This window comes from Pipistrellus kuhlii, unplaced genomic scaffold (assembly GCF_014108245.1).
Source record: "Pipistrellus kuhlii isolate mPipKuh1 unplaced genomic scaffold, mPipKuh1.p scaffold_m20_p_29, whole genome shotgun sequence".
Classification (NCBI taxonomy): domain Eukaryota; kingdom Metazoa; phylum Chordata; class Mammalia; order Chiroptera; family Vespertilionidae; genus Pipistrellus; species Pipistrellus kuhlii.
The window spans coordinates 1,323,680-1,339,334 of record NW_023425528.1 but is presented as its reverse complement, the minus strand read 5'-3'; the positions used below and the strand labels follow the sequence as shown (position 1 = coordinate 1,339,334).

At 34.7% G+C, this 15,655-nt stretch overlaps 1 protein-coding gene across 1 annotated transcript in view; it reads left to right on the top strand.

The window, feature by feature from the left end:
- Positions 1-15,655, top strand: part of HTR2C (5-hydroxytryptamine receptor 2C) — a 392,965-nt gene that overhangs the window by 13,563 nt on the left and 363,747 nt on the right. The window contains exon 2 of the mRNA XM_036454459.2: positions 11,054-11,119. The gene's annotated coding sequence lies outside the window, so the exon portion shown is untranslated. The remainder of the gene's footprint in view (positions 1-11,053; positions 11,120-15,655) is intronic.

Genomic DNA, 15,655 nt, shown 5'->3' with positions numbered 1-15,655 from the left:
TATACGTGGTGTTCATGTTTCACAGTGTGGGGAAAGGTAAATTTGCAATTAATTACTATGATAGAAGCCTTTTATTAAAGTGGCCTCTCTGTGCATGAAATTTGTGCATGGGGGAAGAGGGGGTGTGTATGTCCCTCAGCCCAGCCTGCACCCTCTCCAATCTGGGACCCCTTGAGAAATGTCTGATTGTCCTAAATGGGCAGGCAGACATCTCTCTCACAATCCAGGACTGTTGGCTTCCAATTGTTCACCTGCCTGCCTTCCTGATTGCCCCTAACCACTTCTGCCTGCCACCTTGATCATACCCTAACCACTGCCCTGCCAGCCTGATTGATATCTAACTGCTCCCCTGCCAGCCTTTTTTCCCTCAACTCCCCTCTACTGGCCTGGTCACCACTAACTGCCCTCCCCTGCAGGCTTGATCACCCCCAACTGACCTCCCCTTCAGGCCTGGTCCCTCCCAAATCCCCTCTCCTACTGGCCATCTTGTATCCACATGGAGGCAGAATCTTTGACCACATGGGGGCAGCTATCTTGATCTTGTGTGTTGGAGTGATGGTCAATAATATGCATATTACCCTTTTATTAGATAGGATAGAGGCCTGATACATGGGTGGGGGGCAGCTGGTTTGCCCTGAAGGGTGTCCTGGATCAGGGTGGGGGTTCCCTTGGAGCATGGGGTGGCCTGGACAAGGGGCCTGTGGTGATTTGCAGGCCAGCTATGCCCCTGGTGACCCAAGAGGAGGTCCTGGTATCTGGGGTTTATTTATCTTCTACAATTGAAACTTTGTAGCCTGGAGTAGAGCTAAGCCTTCTGCTCACTCCATGGCAGCAGCCATTTCTGTTGGGATTTATTAATCTTCTATAATTGAAACTTTGTAGCCTGGAGTGGAGGCCTAGGCCACCCAGGGTAGGTGGAAAGCTTGGTTTCCTCCATTGCCAGGGGCAACTGTACCCTGCTTTCTGCAGCTCTGTGGCTCCTGCCATTTTTCTTGGGCTTTATCTTCTATAATTGAAACTTTGTAGCTTTAAGCAAAGGCCTGGGCTGACCAGGGTGTGTGGAAAGCATGACTTCCTCCATTGCAAGGGAAACCCAAGCCTCCCTTCTGCTCTCTCCCTGGCCACAGCCATCTTGGTTGGGTTAATTTGCATAATTGCTCCTGATTGGTTGGTGGGCGTAGCTGGTGGGCATGGCTAGTGGTGTAGCGGAGTGATAGTTAATTTGCATATTACTCTTTTATTAGACAGAATATTAAAAATAATGGTGAAATATATACCATCAAATATTCTTTGGGTAGCTGAAAATATGATATTAGAATTTTTGGAAAGATGGCAAGCCTAGAGGGAAAAGAATTTGGAACAATTCATACTACTCAGATTTAGCTGTATATCAAAACTTTCTGAATGAGAGAAGGTGTAGAGTAAAAAGAACAGAGGTACAAATATTAAGCATTGACCACTCATTGTTACATTAAATGACTGTTAAATTCTACTCTGTGCAAGACATTTGACTGTGCACTCAGAGGCCTCCCAGGAGAAGACACAATATTCAGATCTCATCTCTAGTAGTTGGGAGTCTAATTAGAGATCCAGTATATGAAAAGGATTTGACAGAAAAGCAAGGTCACTGTTAAACTTATAAAAATTTCAGAAGGAAGAGTAGATTAAAAAGAGATTGAATGGGATTAAAATCCTATCTAATAAAAGAGTAATATGCAAATTAACCATTACTTGGCTACACCTACAAGCCACGCCCACCAGCAAATCAGGGGAAAATATGCAAATAAACCCAACCAAGATGGCTATAGCCACAGAGAGCAGGAGGGACGCTTGGATTGCCTCTGATAATGGAGGAAGACAAGCTTTCCACATACCCTGGCCGCCCAGGCCTCTGCTTAAGGCTACAAAGTTTCAATTATATTGATAGAAGATACTTAAGTCCCAACAGAAATGGCTGCCACCACAGAGCAAGCAGAAAGCTTGGCTCTACTCCAGGGTACAAAGTTTCAGTTGTAGAAGATAAATAAACTCCAGATACCAGGGCCTCCATTTGGGTTGCCAGGGCATTTGGCCAGCCTGCAAACCACCACAGGCCCCTTGCCCAGGCTGCCCCACACCACAAGGGAACCCCCACCCTGATCTGGGACATCCTTCAGCACAAACCAGCCAGCCCCCACCTGTGCACCAGGCCTCTATCCTATCTAATAAAAAAGTAATATGCAGACTGACCATCACTCTAACACACAAGAGGCTGCCCCCATGTGGTCAAAGATCCTGCACCCATGTGGACACAAGATGGCCCCCACTAGATGGCCAGCAGGGGAGGGGAGTTGGGAGGGACCAGGCCTCAAGGGTGGGCAGTTGGGGGTGATCAGACCAGCAGGGGAGAACAGTTAGGTGTGACCACGCTGGCAGAGGAGGGAAGTTGGGGGTGACCAGGTCTTCAGGGAAGGGCAATTGGGAAGGTCTCAGGCCTGCACGGGAGAGTAGTTATGGGGGACCAGGCCTGCAGAGGAGGGTAGTAAGAGCAAACAGGCTGGCAAGGGAGCAGTTAGGCATCAATTGGGCTGGCAGGTCAGTGGTTAGGGGGTGATCAGGCTAGAAGGCAGAAGCGGTTAGGGGCAATCAGGAAGGCAGGCAGGCAAGCAATTGGGAGCCAACAGTCCTGGATTGTGAGAGGGATGTCCCACTGCCCTTTTAGGCCTGATCCTCCTAGGACATCCCTCAAGGGTTCTAGATTGGAGAGGGTGTGGGCTTTGCTGAGGGACTTCCCCCCCATGCATGAATTTCATGCACCAGGCTTCTAGTACTGATATAAAAACCTCTTTGGGGAAAATAAAAATAAAAAAACTACAAAAACCTCTTTTATCCAAAACTCATAGAAAGAATATGAATTTGGACAGGCTCTCTCAGGTGCCCTTTTCCACTATTGCTTAAAATCTACAGTAACCTAATTTTTTTTACTGGCTCACAGAAATTCTTAGATGGATATTATTTTTGTTAAAACAAAACAAAGAAGAAGAAAAACAAAACAAAACACGAGCCTGGCGTCACTCATTCTCAATCCTTTAACTCTTAACTTGCTTAAAAAAATAAATCAGAAAACTAGTCTAGTAGCCTTTGTGTGTCCGGTTAGTTAAATAACAAGTGGAAATAGTAAGATCCTTACAGGTATAAATAATGTGAATTCTTTGTTATCAGCATGTCCTTAGATATCTACAGTATACCTGGACTTATACTACAAGTATGTTAATAATAAGCTGTAAATTCAACTCTCAGAGAATACCAATTGTCTGGATAGCAAGTGAGTATTAGTTCTCAAGTTTAAAAGAGTCATTCATTTTTGTTGGATCATTTATGTAGGTTAAAGTTGTTAGGAATATTAACAAAGTACTTTATAATTTGTAAATGCATAGATGACATTATGAAAGCAACAGCATAGTAAGTAGAAAGTATATTAATAAAACAATAAAATTAAAGTATACTAATGACATTTGTAATAGACTTAATATAGCTTTTGCTTTAAAGTTGAATAAATTAAGCATAGAGAGGGTCCCTGATTTATTCCAGGTCGCACAGCTAATTATTGGCAAAGCTTAAAATCTCCTAAATCTGAAAACAGGTTCTCTTCCACCATGGCCCACTGCACCTGGAAGGCTATGTGGCATATTAAATGAAAGTCTTTAAAAATTTGACTACATTACATTGTCCTTGAGAATCATGTCATGCTTAATAAATTCAGAGTGAACAGAAAGTGAATTTACATTGTTGGCTTCAGTAATTAGAAACTTACTACAAGACTGTGAATACTTTCAAGATTATGAATTTTATTCTTAATGTCATGTAAGTAAAAGATGTGTGTGATATGGTATATATTATACAATATATATTCACAATGAGAGAAAAATAATCTTGTGAAATATGAGTAATTTTTTGAGGTTTAAATGAAAGGACTGACCATTTGACAGCCCCTGTGCACTTATTTATGTTAGCCTTTATTTCTTAATTTGTTGGAGCAACTGAATTCTGAAACAGCTCAAGGCTGGATGCTTCCTTTCTATAAATTACATCTGTTAAAATGTATAAATGCAAGCATGAGTCACTAGCTACAGAATTCCAGCTTTAATCCATTATGTCATTTTTATAAGAAAACAAACCAGTGACCTTCATGTGGTTTTAAAGATAATGAATCTGAACTACAGAATATGTACGAGATGAAATCATAACATGAACAATCAAGTGAGTTTAATGGCATGATTTAAAAGTTGAAATAAAGTACATTTTATAGAATGAAGTCTGTTTACTTCTGAGGTTCTTCTTCCACTATTCACTTTCATGTATGCCTTACATATATTGATTTAATATCAAATTCAGTCACATAACTTGTAAGCACATTTTAAATAGTTATGAAACAGTAACCTGAAGGAAAATGCATAATCCAAAAAAATGTTCAATGTATGTTTGGTTGAGAGGTTTCAGTTATTTCTTTATTCAACATTTTGTCAGAACTTTTAAACTATAATATTACTAAAATTGTTATTGATATTTACCATTCAATCCAGTATATGTGGAACAAAATTTCTGGAGTATGAGGTGGTTCAGGGAAGAATTATGGGTTTCTCTAATAAAAAGAAGACAGGAAGAACCCTGGCCAGGTGGCTCAGATGGTTGGAGCATCATCCACTATACCAAAAGGTTGTGAGTTCGATTCCTAGTCAGAGCACATACCTCATTTGCAGGTTTGATCTCCAGTTGGGCACATGCAGGAAGCAACCAATCAATGTTTCTCTCTCTCTCTCTCTCTCTCTCTCTCTCTCTCTCTCTCTCTCTCTCCCTCCCTCCCTCCCTCCCTCCTTCCTTCCTCCCTCCCTCCCTCCCTCCCTTCCTCTCTCTTTATAAAAAAAATCAATGAAAACATATCCTTGGGTGAAGATAAAAATGAGAGACAGAGAGGGGAAAGAAAATAAATTAAATAGCATTTAATGCCCACCATATCCTAGTCAATGCATTTGACAAAGTGCATGAATTATCTTATGTAATTTTCACAACAACCATAATAAATAAGTAATGGAGACATAGAAAGGTTAAGCCATGTGCCCAAATATAAAGCTAAGTATGAGGTAGATTCAGGAAACAAGCTTAATTCCGTCTGATTACAATGGTTGCGTATGCTTTTTCCATTGCACCTTGATTAACAGCCTTAAATTTTAAAATTGTGTCAAATACTCATGCAAAAAATATACTCTATTATAATATTCACTTAGTCACTGACAATCTCAAAGAACTAAATAAATGGAAGGCAAACCAGGAGACTTTAGTCATATATCACCTTCTATATATTAAGAGTGTATGTATTTTCAAATACCTCAGCTCATTTTGAAAAGTCAGGGAATTATTACTAATAGAAATAAAGATGAAAACGTGTGCAAAATGTTATCTAATAATAACTGCCAATTAAATAGAAAAATAGAATAAATAAATCATAATATTTAAAACAGATACAAATTATTTAATTAGAGGTTTGTGATTAAGAGCATTTGGAGTATGTAAATGTAAAAAAAAATAAAGTTTTTTTGAAAATGTGTTTAACATTAGATGAAAAGTATTGCTGCATTTGGACTACTTGATATCCTTAGCTATGTATGCTTTACCATATAATAAAGAAGTGTCCTAAGAGTAGTTTGGGAAACAGTTTAAAGAACAGTTTAAAAAGGTTTTAGAGTCTAAGCTTTCTCACCTTAAAAACATGAGGGTAATAATTTGTGCCTCGCAGGAGTGCTCCAGAGATGTATTGTATAGTGTATATGTAGAAACTAACACATAATTAATTATCAATAAAAATAAAAATCGATCAGACAGATTCACCTCAAGTTCCCCCAAACTGCATTTACTTGTGAAAAAAGGCAGTCATAATAATACCAGAAACATTTTCACTGCTATTCTAAGAAATTTCATTCTGCCTTTGTATCTTCATAACAGTAAATGCTTCTATTGTAATCTAACTTCATCTACACTGAACTCATAATAATCTGGCCACTCAGTGTACATCCTATATAATAAAAGGCTAATATGCAAATTGTCCCTTCAACCAGGAGTTCAACCAGCAGGCAGGCCGGCCAACCACCCATGTCCCCTCCTCCCCTTGGCCAGGCTGGCCGGATCCCACCCATGCACAAATTCATGCACCAGGCCTCTAATATATATATATATATATATATATATATATATATATATATATATATATATATATATATATATTTACATATACTCTGAGTGGCCAGATTATTATGCTTTCAGAGATCATAATAATCTGGCCACTAAGTGTATAAACAGATTCTACTTATATTCTCAAATATATGTTTTAATCTTTTTCTGAAGTGTATATGCTCTATATATACTAGAAAATAACTTTTTTTATTTATCTGCACTGTGCTAAATATGAGAATGTGTTAAACAATGTACCATTTTGTATTTGAAAGCTTTTTCCAGTGGTTTTGCCTTTTGTAATTGCTTCCATAGTACACTGAGTTGCTCTCTTTGACATGATCCAGTAACTTTAAAGGCAGAATCATATTAGACAAATATTGAGGTATTAAATAATCCATGGTAACTTGAACAGAAAGTTAAGAAATTTAAGTTAATAAATCAACAGAACCAGGCAAGGATATATGTATACAAAAACTATGGTACATTTACACAATGGAATATAAGCAGCTATAAAAAAGAAGGAGCTCTTACCATTTGCAACTGTATGAATAGCTGGAGAATATTATGCTAAGTGAAATAAACCAGTCTGAGAAAAGCAAGTACCACATGATCTCACTCAACAAAATAAATTGGTGAATGAAATAGGTCTAGAGACATAGAAACATGGAACACATTGTCAAACCTCAGAGGGAAGGTGGGGGAGGGTGGGTGGGTGAGAAAAGATCAAGCAAAGAACTTGTATGCATATGTGCATAACCTGTGGACACAGACAATAGTGTGGTGAAGGCCTGGGGCGGAAGTGGGGGTGGGGGAGGGCTAGAAGAGATCAATGGGGGAAATAAGGATACATATGCATTACTTTCAGCAATAAATATTTTTTTTAAATAAAATAAAAATACTCAGTGAAAGAGAGAACAATGTTTTAAACAAAGGATAGAACAAATAGACAAAAAAAACACACAGTGTGGTTCCGTTTATATGAACTTCTCGATCTGGCAAAAATAATCTACAGCAATAGAAGGTGGTTGCCTGAATTTGGGAGGGGAGCAGGAAGATGAAAAGATTCTATATATTCATTGGTGGGGCATTTACACAGGTGTACATACCTTTATCAAAACTGATCAAACTCTGTATTTAAACCATGTACATTTTATTATAATAAAATGATACTTTATTAATACACAATTTTTAAAAATCAAAGTAGTTGGATTTGAAGTGGTGATTTAAAAAATATTTATTTTTATTGATTTCAGAGAGGAAGTGAGAGGGAGAGAGAGATAGAAACATCAATGATGAGAGAGAATCATTAATTGGCTGCCTCCTGCTCCCCCCCTACTGGGGGTTGAGCCCACAACTTGGGCATGTGCCCTGACCAGGAATCAAATTGTGACCTGGTTCATAGGTCGATGCTCAACCATGGAGCAACACCGGCTGGGCAGAATGTGGTGATGTTTTAATCCTGAATGAAAGATTACTCTCTTCTTTTTAAATATTGAATATCCATGTAATTCCAAAGAAGTACATTAGTTCTTTTGTAATGCTGGCATTTATTCCTTCTCCTCAGAATTTAGTATTGCCATTTAACTGATGACTTTTAGCCACAGTAAGATAGGCATTTCTGTGATAGACATTCCACTTAAATGCCTGCCCTTTTTCTAGTGTTTCAACTGATGAAAAATAAAGCAAGAAACTTAACCAATTACATTTTCACAGGGTTCTTAATGACTTATAAAGCAGAATTTAGAATTGAAAGTACTATTTTATATTGTATATTAAGGCTAATAGCAAAATAAGTAACTTTTGTAAGAAAAGTAGAATAAAATTTGTCTTGAACAATAACAAAATTACCCTTAATGTTACTTTATAAATCAATTATAAGTACCATCAGAGGTAATAGTACATGTAACATTGAAAAATATTCTATGCACTACTTTTGTAAGAAGGAATTATATAATGTTTGGATTAATATATAGAGCCAGGTTGTGGTCAGGAGTATTTCTCTTTTTTATCTAGAGTCACTGAGCTGCAAAGGAAAAAAAAAATCTATCGAAATCATGTGGGAACTTAAAAAATAACAGTTTGGTAAGATGGATAAATACTTGAAATGACAGAAAGTTGATAATAAAATATATCTCAGGTTTATGTATAAATAGCTGAGGAAAAAAAGACTAGAAAAGGAGAGCATATGATAGAGGCAAAATATTAATGTAAAAACTTTCATGGTCTTAGGGGAAGGGCGAAACAATTGGGGTTAAAGAAAGAGACATAAATTAAGAAAAAATATATATACTGTATTTTTCGGACCATAAGACGCACCGGACCATAAGAAGCACCAGTTTTTAGAGAAGGGAAATGAAGAAAAAAAGATTCTGAAACAAATAGTGTCCTAAAATATTTTATGTGCATTAAAACCCAACATCACAGTCATAAACACATGTAATCAACCCTGTAAAGTAAACAGCAGCATTTAGAACCATTTTAGAGCCTGGTAAGCACACAGAGACCACACAGAGCCGGGCAAGTAAAAAAACTTTTTTTTTAAAGTATATGTGTAGGCTATATTTGGACCATAAGACGCAGGGACTTTTTCCCCCCACTTCTGGGGGGGGAAAAGTGCGTCTTATGGTCTGAAAAATACGGTAATTCCACTTAGGTATTCCTGACTTTTTCAAAATTAATTAAAATTTTAGAAATGTACAGTAAAATTTTAGAAACATTAGAAAATATATTTTCAGTTGATGTCTTAAAGAAAAAGTTTAAACTATCAGATGGTTTGCTTTTTAATGAAAGAGCAGAAATGCTTCATTATAAGATATCTCAATCCTTCCCCCAAGAGGTGGGGGTGTGTACAATAAATAAATCCTTCATGAATAAATGGTGTATCCATCACAGCTCACATTTGTTCTGTCTGCAATTTCACAGATAACCATTAGGGGGAAGTAATTGCACCGGCAGCTGTTCTCTGACAAGTTTTATTCCCTGGAAGGGTACTTGTACAATTAGGTAAAATTAAGTGGGAGCTACAGCAAGTAGAATGGATCACTATTGTGTATTGAAATGATTTCATGCTTTATTATAATTCTACATATAATTTTTAATGTACAGACTAATAACTTGGCCACCAGCTTCTTCATTGAGCATGAAGTTTCATCATTGCTCAATGATTGCTATTTTATACCTCTGCTTCTTTAAACATGCTAGGTGGAACCAGGTGTATGTCTTTTTCATGAAGAAATTATTTTTATTTGTTATAGGTCCCCTACCATTTCATTAAAATAGAGGAATAATGTGATAATATGTTCTCACATATTTATTTCAATAAATCTTTGTATTATTTGGAGCTGTAAGAGAAATAAAAATGATAGTTCAAATTTATAATATTAAATGTATTTTCTGAAATTTAGATTAAAGTTGAAAGACTTTTACCCAAGTGGGTTTTCACTAATTTGAAGTAAGAAGTTATTTTTATTTACTGTCATAAGGAATGAAAAACACAAAGATTTGTTGTTATAATTCATTGTATGGATAATCCATTGTTGGCTGATTAAAGGAGTAGTTGCATTAAAAATTTTAAATGTAGTTTTAGAATTTATTACTTGTGTTTTCCATTGTACTTCAATTATGGTAACATAACTGTGAGATAATAAAATATTTCAATGTCTTCAAATAATTTGATAATTGACATTTCCTATGTATTTCCCATAACTCTAATGGTTGCTAATCGCTTCATTTTACTCACCTGGATAAATGGAAGAATTGACTTTTTAGGGGAGGAAAAGTTTTTTTCTCTACCCTCTTGGGTTCTGTAACTGTGCTGGGCAAATTAAACTGACAAAAGAGATTAATGGGTGATAAAGGTTTGTTTCATATGTATATGGAAGTCAAAAAAGAAAGGAACTGGCTTGTTTAATTGTTCAAATTAAAGGCTTACATACATACCTACCTTAGTGGTAAGAGGGTGGGGAGTGAGAAAAGTTTTCCATAAAAAAAATAGATTTCTTTAGGAAAGACAAATGAGTTTTTAAAAGAACAAATAGGAGGTAAGGTTTGTCTGTACAGCTAAGAGTTTTCTGTCTCCTTCAGAGCTATAAAATTCCCCTGGAGAAGGGATTTATGGTAGCCTCATTTTCCAGAAGTTGCTGCTCTTAGTCAGATAAGGGAAGCTCTGGCTACCCCTAGCCCTGTCCCCCCTCACATGGCATCTGTTGAATTTCAAAATATCTTCAACTTAAAATAATCTTTATAGCAACTCTGGGGCTCTACGTGGGTTCCCACAGCTTTATATTTTAAGAAAATCTTTGTATTTAAAACTTTTTGGTTATATTTTATGTGCTTTGGGAAACATTTTATGATGAAAACATGTTAAATATTAATGTGGTTACACCTAATTTATTTTTCCTACTACATAAATGTTGCTGGCTAATATGTTTTGTTTTCACATTCCCAAATGTATAATGTCAATAGACACTTTAAAAATAATTGGTACTGAAATGGTGATTCAGATGACATTTCCCCTTCTAGCTTCTAATATTGTTTTAATACCTATTGGTAAATACCATTTAAGTACTTCTGGTCTGTAATTATTTTGTGCAAAATAATGTTTTCTCTTAATATCAGATTTAGAATTTTGCTGATTCTTTTATAATACTTAACTGATATTTCATTTCCACTTTAACTGAAGGGTTGACACTGACATATAAATGAGACTGTCTTTGTTCAGGTACTTATGGATATCAGCCTCATTACTTTTCAGTTATGCTTTATATGTAAATAGTGTAAATTGTTATCCTAAATAGCACCTTATTGATAGAGTTCTTATTGTATTTTTTTAAATGTTTGCTTTTAGGGTTATCAACTAATCAATATCCACGAGCATCCATAGGCCAACCTTCACCATCCTTCAAAAATAATTGTAAGTATATCCATACACATACACATACCTAGAAAGGACTCTTATTTTGCAATAATATCAACCATTATATTTAAAGTATTCCTATTATTTTGCTGATGTAGACCTACTTTTGAACCAGTAAAACATTACCATTAGTGATTTACAATATTTGAAGGATATTATTTAATGCAACCTAAAAAATCTCAGGATCATTTATTACTATATAATGTGTTAAACAGACACTCTTGCCAAAGCAGTTAGCCACTATTCTGACTTTATATGAAATAAATATAAAATGAGATAGCATAAATAAGAACAATTAAGTTAATGAAAACAAAATATGAATGTTCAGTTTTCTCCTTAAGAAACAAATTCATATCTAAGATTAGGGCATAGGAAATCCAGCTATTGTTTTTCTATTATAAATTTTAGAAAGTAAAGCTCTTAAAACTAGTCCTCATAAATAGTCCTAAAAAAACTCAGAAGAAGTAGGAGGGAAGACTTATAACACTGTTTTTCAAAAAGAAGTTATCAAGTTATAAATGCTGAACAACACTGATGCAGAGAATTGACAACTTTGAATTCTGTAGGCTTTCTGAGCACAATATTACAAGTTAGGCAATGTGTGTCAAAATGGAATCTCAGAGGGCACAGGGAATATTTAATTAAATCCTTGATTGTTCTTAGAGTCATATGCATATATTTAATATTACAGAATGTTTTTTAAATGATAGAGCTGAAAAAAGAACTGATAAGATCATAGAGGTTAATATATTTTGACAGTAAAATTTTAACAGGTTCTTTTAATATAAAATTAATATATATCATTATATAAAATATTACATAATACAAAAATAGAGGGGAATGTGGAAGTCTATCAAAATTGGAGAGAGGTTAGGGATGGAATAGACTTGGGAATGTCTGTTGTACACATTATTAATGATCAAAAAAGAAAAAAGTGATTTTACATCAAGACAGTTGCATCAAATTGGCTGTATTATAATGTAGCCATTATAATGTTAGGATGGCCAACATCAAATTGTCCTGCTATATTGTTTATTGATTCACCATTTAAAATGATGACAAAGGTTACACCTCTTTTGCTTAATATGTATTGAAAAAGTTCATGATGCTATAGGCACCTTTTCATGGGGGAAAAATGAAATTCAGAAAGTGTAAAATGTACAATTTTAAAGAACCCCAGTAGCTGTTCTGAGCATGCACAGGAAGCCACTCATTATAAGTCTGTGAAGATCTGAGTTTGCCTGAAGATGTTTTCTGTGAAACAAGTTAACATGGACATGAAGGTAAGTTCACACTCAGGCTTCAAACAGTGTTCATACAAGGCCATCCCACGTATATCAATGGCATAGTAATCCCTGCCTGGTAGTAAAAACCAAGGTCAGCTTTAGTAGAATATGAAAAGCAATTTCATCTTTAGTATCTTCCTTTCAGCACCATGTATCTTTACCATATTATCTTCATGATTGTTCCTTGCTCTTCTCCCAGGCCCGTGCACTCCTCTTTATACACAGGCCTGTTGACACCTTGCTCTTATCCACCTGCTAATTGAAGAATATTTGATATACAAATTAATCCCAAGGGGGGAAATACCTAACAAGCCTATCTCATCCAGAGATAGAGACACATATTAATGCTGAATTCCCCAATGGGTTGAAAGAAAAAATATGCCCCAAATCTCATCATGTAAGTTTGTAAGGTTGTTCTTTTTTCACTTCTCCACAAGGCTGGCATCTCCAGGGAATTTTAGTAACGTGAAAAATTTACGCACAGTGTATACTTAATTAGAAACTGGTTATTTATGGAGAATAATGGCATTGAATGTGTTCGTTTTCACTGTACCAAGAACTTTATTATAATGGTTATACATCTACACCTGAAATTCTTCAAGTGTTTAAAATGTGGGTCCCTGGTGATTTCTGTGGCTATTTTAAACTATGTAAGACTCAATTGATCTTAAAAAATAAAAGTCAGTTGACCTGATTGGTTTTTAGCTATCACTCAAACTTAGTAATATCTTCCCTTAAGCTGTTATAATGTTACCTATGCTACTATGATATACATATACATATACATATACATATACATATACATATACATATACATATACATATACGGTATGTGTGAGTGATATCCCCATAAAGTAATAACTTAGGTAATGCATTCAAAGTCTCCTGTGAAAATGATCACTTAGACAGCTGTGCTCCTCCTGAGCTGGATAAGGTTTGTAATATCAGTAAGTATTAAAGGTAAACATTAATTTTTCCCACCTGTAAAATCCTATGTAAAGCTTCTTCACAGAGAGGGCGGTTGTAATGAAGAAATGGTGTACATACATCGCCTCTACAATGTTATGGCAGGATTTATACTTGTCAGTCCCTTAACACCTATATTAACAAAATGTTATTTTTCTATCTTTTTTTTATGTGGCTTTGTGTTACTACAAATAAATACAGCTTTTCTTAACAGGATTGTGTTTCATTATGAGTTTTCTGATATATACCTGAGTATATCAGAGTTCTTTGTTCTAGGTTACTAAATAAGTTTAAGACATAGATTCTAATGAAAGTCAAATATTGCCTACATTGATAGACTTTTTCCTTATTTAACTTTGCAGTGCATTTTAGTTAATTTCTTTCTTCACAAATATTTTAATTCTTGGATTTAATAAAAAGTAAATATATTTTATTTTATTATTGTTCAACTCTTTGTTTGGTTAAAGTAAATGGTACATAATCAAAGCTCACAAAAGGTGTACAGAATTTGTATTATCATACAAATAATAATACAAATATCATAATATCATAATGTATCCTGTGCAGCATATATGCCATTTATACCACCTATAAGAACTAACAGTGTTTTGCACGTAATACATATTTATTAACATATTTGATATTAATTCAATGACAACTATGAACTAAAAATGATAAAATAATTGCACCTCTAGAAGAAAAGTACCCATTCTGGTATGCTTTTTAGAAAATGAATATAAACACACATTTAAAGCATAGAAAAATCTGAAACTTAATAAGATAATTTTACTTTGTTTACTTTTATCAATATTCTAAAAATTTAAGTGGTCCTCTATAATAATCAATTGAACTCTAAAACATGGCATTAACTAAGTACCTAAAGACAATTTTATTGGAATTAATAATCTAATTGAGCCAACTAATAACTTGAAAACTATATACTGTACATATTTTTCACTCTGAGTAACTTGCACCAAAATCCAACAAGGCTGACAATATAATTTTGAAGGCACACATTCTAAGATATTTCAACTTTTCAAAATAAGTGAAAATTACTTTATTTTGAAAACATAATTAGTCAAATAATTACAAAGTAGAGTTACATGTCCATCCATACTAGATAATAGGAAAATAGTTGTATGTGTATGTTTTTTGATTGTTTTTAACCATATGCCTTTAAAAATATGCTTGTACTTTTAAATTATACTTTTCAAAACATTTGTATCACCTTAAATATAAAATATGGGTATGAGTTAAGTAACTGCAGCAAGTAAATCAGCACATCGTATAGTGATAAAAGAGTATGACATAAACAATATTGTTTTTATTTCACTCTTTAAAAATATTTATTAGTCTTAACTTTAGTACATATTGCTCTAACTAAAAAAAAAAAAAAAAAAAGCCCAGCCTGGATGATGTGGCTCAGTTGGTTGGTGCATTCCCCAGTACACCGAAAGTTCATAGGTTTAGTTCCTGGTCAGGCTACATGCTTAGGTTGTGGTTTCGATATCCAGCTGGTGTGTGTACAAGAGGCAACCTATTGATATTTCATTCTCATATCAATATTTTCCTCTGTCTCTCTGTCTGTCTGTCTCTCCCTAACTCCTCTCTCTCTCAAATAAAAAAAAAATCAATGAATATGTCCTCGGGTCAGGATAAAAAAAAAATATCCCATATCTTTTAAATAAAATACAGATATTTTAATGGCTAGGGAAATTTTACATGTGTGAAACAAATATTTCCCTATTCTATCTAATTTCACTCTTATTTAAAAATTATTTTCCCCTACCAAAATTTACCATATGGCCCAGACAAGTAATACATTGCATATATGAGCTTGCTAACATGGCTTTGTGAATTATTTCCGCTTTGTATATATAGGTAGGTTTGTTTATTTAGCTTCTTCAAAACTATCTTTATTTATATTTTTAGAGATACTAATACACTAATATGAAAATCAAATCATAATTGTGATATGCTTATTAAAAGTAAATATCAATTAACATCTATATATAATTAATTACATTCCACTGAATATTCTCATTGACTTCTTAGGGTTTAGATTATATGAGAACATGTTATCAATGTGTTGCAAGTTTCTTAGCATCACTGATAAAGACACTGTCATTTAATTGATTGGATCAAGCCAGAAACTGTGAGACATCCTTGAACATCTTTCTATCCCTTATGCTCCCAAACCAAATTCATCACTAACTTGTCAGCTTTACTTTCTAAACATTTTCACTCCATTTCTACTCTCTTCATACCAGTTTAGCTTTCC